Raw genomic sequence first — 14,444 nt, 5'->3', positions numbered from 1 at the left:
AACCCATAAGTAAATTGGTTTGAAGGCCAAAAACTTAGTTGGTTTAAATATTTGATCATATCTTTTACACCGCTTGGAGTTTGGTTCTAAATTTTTTTTTTCAAGTTTATTATATGCTCAAAATTTTTCAATCCAATTTTCAAAGCACTTTGACATGATTTTCGGGAGTTATGAGTTTTTCTTTTTTTATAATAAAAAGCCATTTTTGATCGCAAATCAGAATTTTTTTTTAAAAAAATTACATTTTCAAAAAAAAATTTCAATTCTAATGGGGGTTCTTTCTTTGTGTTTTTAATTTTGAGGTCTTATTAAAGATCAAAAACTAGATTTGATAAATTTGACTTATTTTGACAAAATTGATCTCTAGAGCGCAAATGAAGAGATTTTTAAAAATTTCTTGCATTTTTGGAAATCTCTCTGATTTTTAATAGAGGTCTCTTCTTTTCATTTTTATTTTTGGATACGAAATCATAGCAAACAAGTCTAATCTTGTTGACTAGGTCAAAATCAAAGAGTAAAAATGAGAGCATTTGTGATTAACTTGCACTTTCTTTGCATGCACTTGGTTGGAAGATCAATTGAATTTTTGAGGCAACTCACCACTTTTTATTGCATATTTTTATGTTATTCACACTAACTTTTGGTGCTGACAAGTCATGATTACAGGTTGCCATCTTTATGAAAAAAAAAAAATTAAAACATTGCATAAAAAGAACGCATGTCAAAGCTTCAAATGCGCAAGGGCTACTAACATTGTTTGTAGGGCTGCCCAAAGCATAAAAACTCAAACTTTTTTGCTTTTTTATTTTCATGTGTGGCATTGACTAATTGTTCATTTTTTATAGGCACATAAAACTTGTGATTGGAGTCTTTTGGTAATAGGAGAGTATGCTCTTCACCCTTGTGGTGAATCAGAAATCTTGACTTGCCATTTGGTTTCAAAAGCAAGGGGTAACTGAATCTTCTTGATGTGTTTGGGAGAAAATGATTGGAATAGGAGAGTATGCTCTTCACCCTTGTGGTGAACTAGAAATCTTGATTTCCAAAATTTGATCCACTTTGTGTAGTTAGAATCCTTTAGAGGGCCTGCTCTCGGACAACCTGAGAGGAACAACCCAAGTGGGGACAAGCAGATTACCTGGCTCTTCCAACTCACTATAAACTCAAGGCTACCAAGGACACAAAAATTTGGTAGACGTAGTGTTTGTCTTTGCCTAGTATGATTGCTTATGGGATTTTGACCATAGGGAGATCACTAGGCAAGAATGCTTAAGGTACTCTTTTGATCGCAAGATCGGTTACTCATCGCAAGGTGAGGTGTCTTGTAATTGGGAGCAAGAGGAACACTATGAATGGAAGCCCTATCTAAACACCCTAAGTTAGTAACTACACTCTTTAGCCGCTCAACTTCTTGGTGCAAGGATTGATCCTAGTGGACTACTCGGATCACCCCAAGATTTACACTCACCATATGTGTTCCCTTGGTTATGCTTATGGCATTTTCATGACAAATCCAATATCTCTTTTGGGCAACCACTCGGTGTGAGGCAAAGGAGCATCAAGCATGGGCCAAGTTGTTGAGTAATGAACCATGACTTTTAGGTAGATATTGCTTGATGTGTTCTCGAATGTGCTAGACCCGTGGAAATCTTTTGAACATACACATGATGATAGTTATATAGATTTCTTTTAAGACCTCACATATGCTTGTATCATGCAAGGTTGCTTTGTCCCTTGCTTGATTGTTTGAAGACTACTCCATGTGTCACCATCTTGCTTAGAAAGAAATTACTTTTGAACATCAAACTTTCTATGCTATCAACTATTGTCAAACTTTGTCAACCAAGTCAAAACATCAAATGCAAACATTTTTCTTGTGTTTCTTACTAAGGGGAGTCTCATCATTTGACTTTGATTTGCTATGTCTCTAGTTCTTGAACATGCTTAAAATGGCTCTTTGGTCTTAGTGCTCTTGGTCTTTCTATCTTCATGGTCTATGCCTAATTTCTAGTTATCCTTTTGCTAAAATGGTTACCTTGATTTCTTGACTACACTCTTGGGTTGGAGAATTGTTCACTTGTCACCCCGCTTGCTCTATCTATTTGGCTATTTGGGCATCTTGCCTAGCTATTGACTTGAGTCATTCATGTCATAAGTTTCTTGGACATATTGTTTGACAAGTCACTTTCATCTCTCTCTACTATATTGGAAAGTGAATAATCTACCTCTCTAGTTTGGACATCAAGCTATCTTGTGTCACCTTGTTAGCTTCCTCTAGTCTCCTTCATGCTTGATTATCTATCTACCACTATGGCATTCAAATCTTGTGCTATCAAATCTCGGCCAAATCTAGATGATCATGATATCATCCATGTCACTAAAGAGTTTCAAGATCTATATGCACAATACAAAGAACTAGAAGAGACAAATGATCTTTCTTACCTTCATCTCTCTAAGAGCATGACAGAAATGAAATCTAAACTTGAGAAAAGGTTAGAGGAGAAGATTGCATCATTACATGAATCTTCCTTAAGGTCTTTACATGCATGTGAGTCACCTTCTTTGAGGTCGTCCTCTTCTTCTAGGTCTACATGCTCTACTTCAAGACATCAAATGTCTTCATCTTCTAGATCTAAAGACCTCTTTAGAGAACAAGCAAGTGATACCTTCTTTGAGCCTATGCCAAAATTTCGTGATGGACCTATCTTTGACCAAGATAATTATGAAGACATGAATGTATTCTATTCACTTGAGAAACAACAAGAAGATCCTAGACATACTTCTAATAGAACTTTTGCTCCCTTGGAAGATTCTTATGATGACACTTTGCAAAAACTTCTTAGCAATAAGATCATCATGTTACCAAATTCTAGCTCAAATGGAAACCCATTCTTGGATATCTATTGTGCTTATCATCAACATAATGAGCATAGTACTTTAGATTGCATTGAGCTAAAACATAAAATCCAAGATCTTATTGATAATGGAATTATTGATACCTCTAATGACTCATGCGATGAAGATACTTTTCTTGAGAAAGATCATATTAATGAACCTATTTCTAGCAATGGTTTCCTTGATACCTCCACTTCTTCCAACACTCGTGCATCTCCCAAAATTTCAAATCTTTCAAACATGCCTCCATCAAATAAAGAACCTAATACTTTCCACATTGACTACGTGTATCCTCAAGGGCTACCTCTAAAAGAAACTCAAGCTAACCTTCACTTGGCTGAAAACCTTTTCCATGCTACTAATCCTAAATATCCTCAACTTTTATGCACTACTATGCCTAATCCAAGCACTACTCCATTCACTCTTCATTCTCCCTTGTCCTTAGAAGTGGCTCCATGTCAAGAGGACTCTCAAAAAGAAAAAGCTATAAATGTCAAGAAATATCAAGATCAAGCACCCTTTCATCTCTTTCAAGATTTTTCCCCTCCATGTCCTATATCTCGTCCACCTCCTAAGTATGATGAAGATAGTACTTCCATTATCTCCCTTGAGCTTACTGAAAATTATGAGAAAAGTTCTCTTCATATGCTATCCAAAGCTACTTGTCAAGATCAAAGTGTCCCCTCATGTTCTACTTCTCCATATCCACTTCAAAATTGTGCTCAAGCTTCAAGTGCTCCTATTAAAAATGGTGTTCCTATCAAAGGTACTCATAAGTCTATTGATGGCTTTGACCACATTGCTCACTCTAAAGATGTTGATATCCCTTTTCACTATCCCTTTGCATCTTCTAAATCTATCCTTGGTCCTTATCCATCTAAGCTAAAGCATTCAAACCTTCCATCCATTTTTGGGCCTTATGTTCCTCCATCTTCTACATTCTCTCATAGCTCGTTCCCTAGCTCTCCTATAATACCTCAAGATCAACAAAGACACTCATCCTTGATGACTTTTCACCCATCTATACATCTAAACTAGTCATATCATCCTTATTCATCCACAAATCCCAAGTCCTTTGGAAGTGAGAATAAACATAAGAATCCATTGAAAAATGAAGATCACTATGTCCCATCTAATCGACATGTGAATGCTAAGAAGGAGAATGCACAAAAAACTCTGCAAAGGTCCACTATTAAAAAATATAAATCAAAGAAAATATGGGTTCCTAAACCCATTATTGAAGAAATGTGTTTTGACGTATCGAAAGGAAAATCTAAAGCTATATGGATTCCCAAGTCTCTTTTAAAAGACTTGAATATTCAAAATACTTCATAGTTGACATTCAAGCTTCCAAAGGCTTCCATTCCATCTTCTTCCAAACATCTTCCTAAAACTATTTCAAAGCCTTCCACTCCACCTTCTTCCAAAATTTCTCTACCACCTCATATATCTAAACCTAAAGCTACTTCCTCCATGGATCCTACATCATTCCAACACCCTATAAGGTGTGTGTCGATGTTGATCTTGCCCAATATTTCAGCTACCCTCATGAAATCCTTTATAGCTTCCACTTGCTATCCATGCTCTTTCAGTTCTTTGAAGACATGAACTCTTATCCTTCATATACTCCTACTATCATCTCCCTTCCATTACCCTATTAGCATCTTTGAGCATACTTATCTATGGTCTTGGCTTATCATGACTTATTCTTCCTATAGGAGTACTATCTAAATTGACAAATCTTGAGATCTTTCTAAAAAAAAAAAATTCAAAAAATTCAAAAAAAAAAAAAATGAAAAAATATTAAAAAAATGAAAATGTGCCTTGGTGAAAACCACTTCTTGTGGCAACTTGGTAGCAAAAATAAAGAGAAATAAATTTATCCTATGGTGAAAACTACTTCTTGTGGCACCTTGGATAAGTACCATGATGAAAACTTGGCAAACAGGCGTCATGCGTAATTCTTCCATCATCCATCTATCCCCTCTTCTCTCTTTGATCTTGACAATGTTGAGCTATCTTTGCATATTGGCTATCTTATCCATGAGATTCTCTATTTGTGCTTTCTCATTCCCTCATAGCCTCCATCTTGAGCTTTATTTTTATTACTCTATCACATTGCTATGCTATCTAGTTGACCCCTTGGTCTTGATCATGATAAATAAAAATGGTTTTTAGATCTCTTGACATGTCTACTCTTTTGGACTACATGCTTCATGCTATCTCACTTGTTGGCTTCACCGCTTATCCTACATGCTATCTTGCTCATTACTTCCATTTCTTATCCAAAATATGCTTCATATGACTATTTCACCTCTTTCCCTAGCTTGGGTACTCTTGAGGAGTCAATTCTTGAGGATCACTTTCACTTGCTTCACATTCCTTTCTTATACATCTTTGCTTATCTATCAGCTTGTTTCTCCATCATGTCCTATACCTTGCTAGACATTGGAAGAAAATTATGTGATCTTGCTTGAGAACTAGTGATCTCTAAATTATTCTAAAAAATCTGAAAAATCATATATGATGTGAAAAAATCCTAAAAATCAAAAAATGTCATGAAAAAATGATCATCTTAGTGAAAACCTAGCAAAAGGCGCTTTGATGTATCACCAAAAAAAGCCCTGAAAAAATCTGTCAAGTGATGAAATCTTGGAAACAGGCACTACTTGAAACCCTCACACCTATGTCTATCTGTCTCAATCATCCACTTCGCTACACATTTCCTACCTTGGAATTGTTTCTTGTCCTGATCTCGGGGGCATAACTACTTAGCCTTTTTGAGGTATTCTTGTGCATTAGGGTTTCTTGGACAACTCACAAAATAGTGTTTCTCAACACTTCCCCCACCTTAACATCAAGTGTTTTTCAACACTTTTCAGTTAGTTTACCTACGGTCTCTAATGTCATGATATTTCTCACTATCAGAATCAATTCATGAAGAAATGGCCAAGTGACATACACACACACACACTTTAACACTTAAACGACTGAGCTATGCTGATCTTTATCTACTTTGTGTGTTGTATATGATGATTTCTTTGCCATTGTTCCCTCCCTAATAGTCTTTTGAGGATGTCGTTGACTAGAAGACTGGGGGCATGGGACATATTTTATTGATTTCTGCTTGTGGGTATACTTTGTTTGTCTATAGTGTTGTAAGTATTTGTGCTTTTTCTATTCAACATTTTGACTTATAAATGTATCATCCTTGACTATTTTGCAAGACCACACTCAGGGTTTATCCTGGTGCTTAGGCCTTGATACAGGTGTAATCTTGCTAAATTAAACTTAGGGAATCTAATCGTGTAGTTATCTTGACTTACATGTCTCTGATGCTTAGATTGGATTTCCACATACCTATCTAATATCGATCATATTCATATCCTCATAGTTATACTAGTAATGGTTGTATGATCTCATATGTCCCTAATAAATGCTCAATGATGAAATTAAGAGTCTAAATGTTATGCACTTCTTGCTAGTAAACCACTTTGCATATTAGCTTGCATTTTAGGTTCATTTTCTAGCTTAGTCTTGCATTCTTGCATATGGGGAGAGCTCTCTCTTCATCTTTTTGTGGACATATCAGCTAACTCCTTTCATATATTTCTTTACTTTCTTCTTGTTCATGTCTTTTCACCTTCTTAATCTTTCACTTCATCTCTTTTCTATCTTATCATCATATTATATAAATTTTTGACCTCTTAAAAAATTTCAACATCGTAAATTTATTTTCGAGATCAAAATCCAAATTCGAGTTCATCTTGATGGTCAAAATTGTCTTTTAAAATTTTACTTTGTTCTGAGCAGTTAGCTGGCCTTTTGAGGTCTAAATCTTTGAATCATCGTTGGGGCATCTTCATTTCTTAATTTCTCCATCATTTATATGGTTCATATCTACTTCTATTCACCTTTTCACATCTAAATCCTCTTTCTACTCAATTTGACCTAATTTTTATGATTTATCTTTCAAGGTCAACTCTAGTCAAACTGGGGCATTTTATCAATTTCTTATAGTCATTCTTGGGTTCTAATCATCTATTTGTCATCTTGGACATTTCTCTATTCTAATTTTCTCATGTCTAGCCAATTTTTGCATCCCCTTACCTCATTTCAATTTCCATCCCAAGGGGGCAGAAATACTCTATTGTTGATTATTACAGCTATCTATTTCTTAGGAGCATTTGTTTGACCTTATCACTTGCTCTCGATCTATTCACGTTGCTAGGTGTTAAAATTCTTTTTGGATCCTAACATCATCTTCCTAATGTTTAGTACTACCACTATAAGGCTATGCATTTAGGACTTGCTATCTATTTCTGCATTTCATTCTTTGGAATCAGACGTCTATATCTATCACCGCCTACTTGGCTTTCTATTTTCTTTGACATAATGTGTTCCCAGATCGATCACGCATTAGTCAAAGAAGGGCAAATGTAATCACCTAAAAATGGTCATCTAGACTATTAGCCCCCTTTTCAACATTTTGGCTAAATTAATTTAATCATTTACCTAGACCAAATTACTAATAATCAATTTATTTGATTATAACCTATAGTTTGACTATGCTATCCTAAGTTCATTATTTGATTAAAATAACATGTCCCCTTTTAATTAAATAAAAGACCCCATTCTTCTAACCCACTTAAAGTGCACACATAAAGTCCTTTTTCTATTTTGCAATTAAAAGAAAAGGCTTTGTGACTTTTGTCTTATATGACAAGTCAACTTATATTCTATTGGTTGACTTGTGTGTGCCCATGGATCACTCCTCTTTTCAAATTCCACCATTGATCATCCACCATCTTCATCTTGATCTCTATCGTCCATACATCTTTAAAAGGGAGATAGCTTTCCCCCTCAATGAATCCTCATTTTGAATATTGTTATGCTGCAGGTTTTCTAACAGGTTTCTTTGGAGCTTTGTGGAGAACTTCTATTTCTTGTCTACATTCTCTCATCCATGGCATTCTAGCTTAGCTTAGTTTTTATTTTTACATGTAGCTTAATCTCACATAACTTAATATTTGGATTGTAACACTCTCATCCATGCTTAGAATAGTTGCACTTTACATTTCATTCTAGCTTAATCTTCATTTGCATTGCATTCTTGAGGAACTCCTTGGGACATTTGCATTCTTGCATCTTGTCTTTGGAACCTCCCATTGCATGGTTTACTAGCAAGAAGAGTATTCCTAAGGCTCAACTGAGAGCCCTTGAACTTGAAATACACTCTCTTGCACTCCGTGGATAGGGAGCTCTAAGCCGGCATCCGAACATTCCAACTCATGGAATTGTTTGGACAGAAGGGTTTAGAGTGTGACACAATCCAGTGTACACACATATCTATGTATTTATGATTTCTTTGTTTCTTAATGATAATATTCTATATATAGTTTCTCGTACTAAGAGTAACATCCTTTTATAAATAATTATTAAATTATAAATATAAGTTATTATATTAATAAGTAATATAAGTTATATTTCTTATTATTATTTTAATACTATTGCATAATATATTTAATTTTCATATTTTAATAGCAATATGATATGATTATAATAAATCAGAGCTATATCATTATTTATCTTATTATTTTATTGGTTTATTTTTTCTCTATATTTTAATTATATTTATTTTGATGGGGATATCACAAAAAGAGATAGATTTAATAAGGAACTTGAAGAAATTTTGGCTAGTCAATTTTAATTTTATGTAAGTACCAATTGACGCTTTCCAACCCCAAGCCATAAGTGTCAAAACAAGGGGGAAATATCTTCATAACATAAATTAAGGGGGAAATCTACTTATGACTGGAACAAGGAGTCAACAAAGGGGGAAATATCTAATATATAGAAAGGGAAGATTAGAACTAGAATTATTAGATGAGTTAGCATCAACATTTAATACATGTATATATTGTATAGAAGAGATACATTTTTGAAGATTCAATCAAAGTCTTAGGGGGAGTACTATTTTTTTGTAATTTTGTATGGATTTCTAGGTCATGACAAAGTATTCATGCCACTAACATCAAAGGAGGAGATTGTTGAGCTCTAAGCCCAAGTTTCCAATTAGTGTCTAGCACTTAGTCATTTCCAAGGGAACATTGGTTTGTCATCACTACAATTGAGACATCAAGAGAAGGTTGAGCTAAAAAGGACTTGTCTATACTTCATCATATGTTGAACAAGTCAAAGGTTGTTGAGCAACCCAATACAAAATAAGCAAGAATACATTCCAAGTAAAATAATGAATACTAAGTGAAGAAAAGGTTAATCAATGGCCAAGTTATTCAATATATGCCGAGCCTATAGAAGTTGAGTGACAACATAAATGTTAGTTATGAATGAGCATCAAAACATTCAAGTGCAAAGTAAACCATTTTTTACATATGAGTTTTTAATTGCATAAACACTTATGTAAATAATTTTATCCAACTTCTATATGACATTTAAATATTATAGAGACAATTAAGGAGTAGATTATACATTTTGTCAAAAGGCATAATCCAAAGAAAAATAGATTAACCAATTACTAAATTGGAAGGGTAAAATGATAAAAGAATGAAATATGGATCATTGACTAAGATCTAGAACTTTCTATGATTATCTATTTAAGAAGAAATTTAACCCTAAAATATGTATGTTAATGGAATGGTCAATGGAAGCAAGTGTGAAGGAGCAAAAAATTTTAGAAAAGAGAAAGGAAGGCTAAGTCAAATAGAAGATCAGATAAAGCAACCTAGCAATGAAGTACATAACATAGCTTATCAGATAAGGAGATCAGTTTGAGATATTGAAGAGAGGAGATCAGTAAATATCTTGTAGAGAAAAATGAAGGATCGGGTATCCAATCAGTTTTGATAGGTTAAGTCAAGGAAAATTTCTTTAAAAAGTTGTTTCAATAGACCTATTTAAATCTCCTAAGAAAGTCTTTGCTTTATTATAAGTGTAAAATCCTTTAATCAAGGTAAGACTGAACAATCTTGTAAATCTTTTAATAGAGCAAACCACTCATAGGGTAGATCATTAGAGGTGATCAAATTGTAGCCCTAACAAGAAAACTTTGTTGTTAAAGCTATAAAGATTTATGGGTTTTATCCCCACCCCAAGTTTATCTTCATCTTGAAGTGTTTCTAGGTTATCAAAATCTTTGTGATATGTGTTTATGTTTTCATCGATGTTATGCTTTGATAGATTTCATTTTAGCATTATAATTTTATGATTATATGGTTTGAGATCTAAGATATGAGATGGATTAGGAGTGAATATAGTTAAATTAAGATTTTTTTTAATAGTAAAAAGTTTTAGAGAACTTGATTCACCCCCACTCTTTGTATCTTGTTTCCCAATAAGACTTCCAATAGTTTCTCCTCGATTTCACATTATTTTAGTTTACATTTTAAAGCCTTCAACTTTGTAAAGAAGTCTTCAATAATATAAAAGTTACATGGATTTAATCCTACCAAATCATTCTCCAATTGATGCCATCATAGTTCATATCATTTACAAAGTAATATTTCTAATGTTGTTCATACATTATAGTATTTGTAATAGATTCCACATAAAAAAGATTTGGAGATATAACCATACATAGAGTAACATATACTTTATCACATTTTTTGTATTACATAAGATTTTCTACAAGAAACATTGGTTCAATTTCAATACCCATTGTTACTATATATAATTGAAACTTCTTGATCTAGATTTCCATTTTAGACTACTATTCATCATAGTTATAGGGTATGAGTAATGACATTGTTAATTATTTTATTTTAGATGCAATGATTTGACACTTTATAATTTGGTACATATATATTTACCACATTTACAAAAAATTAGATCAAAGTGGGTTTTTTTTTTACAATTACAACTTCCAATCGAAAGGAGTGGGAGACTTACACAATTAGTACATTGGATTTATTGGAACTAAATTATTACAACTGCCAATTTCAGCCAAAGGATAAAATTTTAATTTTTGTCCAAAAAAGACTATTATTTGATAGAAGCTTTGGATTCTTCTAGAACTTGAAAAAAAGGCACTTCAAAATATGTACATATGAGCTTGGATGAAGCTTCAGAGTCCCTCCTCCCCCAACACAAAAAAAGGAAAAAAAAAATTGAAACAAATTTGGAGTCCAAATGACTAAGTTATGGACTTTTAAAGTTGGAATGTCAAATTAAAATACAAATGGTGAGGGGTAAGAAAATAGAACATGAGATTAAATTTGATTGTTTAATGACCATCTTAATAAAAGAAAGACCACTTACTTTGATACTCATATGGGCATCAAATTAATTATAGTAAGTCGGCAAGTTCTTACAAAATGTTTAGTCCCACATTAATGGGTTGAGTGGGTTTGAAACTCTTTATAATGTGGAGAACTTCCTGATTGGGGAGAGAGAGAGAGAGAGAGAGAGAGAGAGAGAGAGAGAGAGAGAGAGAGATGCTGAGAGATGCTCCATGTGACCTAAAAAACTACTATAAAAAAAAATTTCTTAGAGGTCTCCAAACACCAAAATAAGGAAAATTTTATATAAAAAGTCATCACTCAAGCCTTCTAGATGCAATAAAAATGTCAATTTGGCCTTGAATGCTTTATTTAAATATCATCCTCTAGATTTGAGCTACAAGAACGAGCTTATAACTTATGTAAATGAACTCCAAACTAGATGTAAAAAAAGGTGATATTGACTTTATTGATCCTTCTAAGTGTAATAAAACTATCAAAATGACTCTACAAATCCTCTAGCTTTTTGTGATCAATAAATAAAGAAAAACATCATGTATGAAAAGAGAGATTAATAGGTCTTCATAAATCCTTTTTTATTCTCTAGTTCATTATAAAACATAAGATAAAAGAATACAGGAATCTATAAGAACTCTATTTTTTTTAGTATTTGAAAATAGGATTTGATACCATGTTATAATCTTCTAATGAAACATATATAACCCAAAATTGAATTGAAAGTGTAATATCAAAACTAAAAATAAAATAGGTAGAATAACATTGTTAGACAATATTGATGTATATGATCAAAGGCATAACAACATCAAGTGAAATCTCTATTATACTAACCTAGCATATACAATATATCTCCAAATTTGAAATACATAAGAGCTAGTTTGTTTAAAGATCTGGTAGGAGGACTAGAAAAGGTTGAGACAAGCATCTCAACTTGGACAATGTAGAGTTCTCATGGAATTAACTACCTACCATCTAAAAGGGTGGTGTCTAAATTAGACTTAACCATATATTAGGATAATTTGGATTCAAAAGTATGACTCTAAAATATCCTCCTAATTATAACATCCAAAATAAATGATTCCTTCTAATAAATGAGTTCACCTAAGTAAACTTAAAATAAGAGTAAAATAGAAAAGAACCATTTAAGTACTCTAATAGTTGGAGGCCTAATTTTTTAGACAAAAGTACCAATATATAGTACATTTCATACTCAACCATTCATAAGCTAGTTTATATCACTAATATTATATAGCTAGTGACAAGGTGATCATGTGGAGAGGTTAGTAGGGAGAGAGAGAGAGAGGATGTGGAAGCAAAATAAGAGGATTTTGAGGAATGATAGTAGGTTAGGGGGAGATGGTGGGGATGGTGATCATTGAGATGGTGGTGGAGGTGGTGGTAGATGAGGAGCAGAGTCAAGAGAGGAGGAGGAGGATCAACCTAAAGTGACTAGGAGAGTGTGGGAATAAAGAGATGATGTCCTAACATAGGTGGTGAGAGTGAGGAGTGATAGAGAAAAAACACTTTGGTTCAAATTCATATAACTACACTAATAACACAAATATATAATTGATGATGATGGTGATGAGGAAATTTCCACATAGTTAATAGAGGAGATGAGGGTGAGGGGGGTGCAAGAGAGAGTGAGATAGTGCATAGGTTGAGAGATTAGATTAAAGATTTAACTTCTTAGTTAGATACTACAAAAACTAGAGCAATAGAATCAAACTAAAATAATGCAACATCATAGGGTTGCAATAGTGGATGAGATGGAGTGATAGGTTGGGGATAAGATGAGAGCCTACTTGGATAGTATTTAGGATTTATCCCATAGAGATGGTTTAGATAGAACTTGAAGATATTGTCAAGAGTATCAAGGAGAGATCAAGTACCAATGATGACATTTATTGGAAATATTAATGGGAAACAAGATACTAAGAGGGGGGAGGGGGGTGTGAATAAGGATCTATAAAACTTTTTACTAATAAAATAGTTAAATATATTCACTCCTAATCCATCTCATATCTTATAACTCATTCCATAAACTCATAAAACTGTAATGATAAAAATGAAATCTTGTCTAAGCATGACAACCATGAAAATATCAACACATAACACAAAAGATCTTGGTAACCTAGAAACACTTCAAGATGAAGGTAAAACTGGGGTGGGGATGAAACCCACAAATCTTTATTGCTATACCAAAAAAAATTTCCTTTTAGGGATAAAATTTAATAATATCAAGTGATCTACCCTATGGGTGTTCTTCTTTGTCAAAATCATTTAGACTGTTAGGTCTTGTTAAAATATTGTGCACTGATAATAAAGTAAGGACTCTATTAGGAGATTTAAATAGGTTTGTTAGAACCTCTTTGTTAAGGGAATTTCCCTAATTCAATATGTCAAAACTGATTTAGTATCTTATACTTCACTTTTATATTAAAGATATTTACACATTCTCTCTTCAAAATCTCAAACTAATCTCCTTATATGTTATCTCTGTTCTATCCTTTACTGTTAGGTTGTTGATGTAATTAGACCCACAAACTTGGTTAGGTCTTCCTACTAAACCTTCCAAGACTTTTCCTAAGCCTATAGGTCTATCTAAAGTCCCTATTACCAAGAGGATCCTCTCACCTATCCTCTTCTACAATACCTAATCCATCAACTTGTTGTGTCACTTCCACTCTCCCTCTCTTACCTAGTCTTCCTACTAGGCACTTCTTGCTATCTTTGCAAGAATAGTGATATGCACCAAGTAGGAATTCCTACACCTTCAATTGTCTTCTACACATTACTTTTAAGCTTTTTGAAGTGTTTTGGGCCTTTTTCCACAAACCCACTTCACCAAGTAGACCAAATCTACTTCTAGGACTAGTAGCCCTAGAGCCCCAATTAGGCCTTGTGTCTAGGTATTGCTACAATAATCAAGAAAAATTACAAATAACCCCAAAAATAATTTATTATTTGAATATAATTATTATATATCCTTCATATTTTTTAGGTTTTAGGGCTCTAATCCATTCGTACACCTCCTTGGAAAAATACCTTACTTTTAAGGGTTTCAAAGGGTTTCCTTGCAACATTAGACATTTGACCTTCAATTTAATCCTAAATCAACTCACCTAGTTTTCCAACCTAACAAAAGGCTTTTTCTTACTTTTTTCTTCAACTCTAACTCCTAGACTAGCACAGACCAATCCAATTCCTCAACTTCCAATCACTACTACAACAAGAAGCATCTAGTCAAGTATGGGAAAACTTGCCTAGGGCTTACTTGTAAAATTTCAAAAA

Source organism: Cupressus sempervirens, chromosome 8, assembly GCF_028749045.1.
Source record: "Cupressus sempervirens isolate cs-2001-9-10 chromosome 8, ASM2874904v1, whole genome shotgun sequence".
NCBI lineage: Eukaryota > Viridiplantae > Streptophyta > Pinopsida > Cupressales > Cupressaceae > Cupressus > Cupressus sempervirens.
This window is presented reverse-complemented; position numbering follows the sequence as displayed.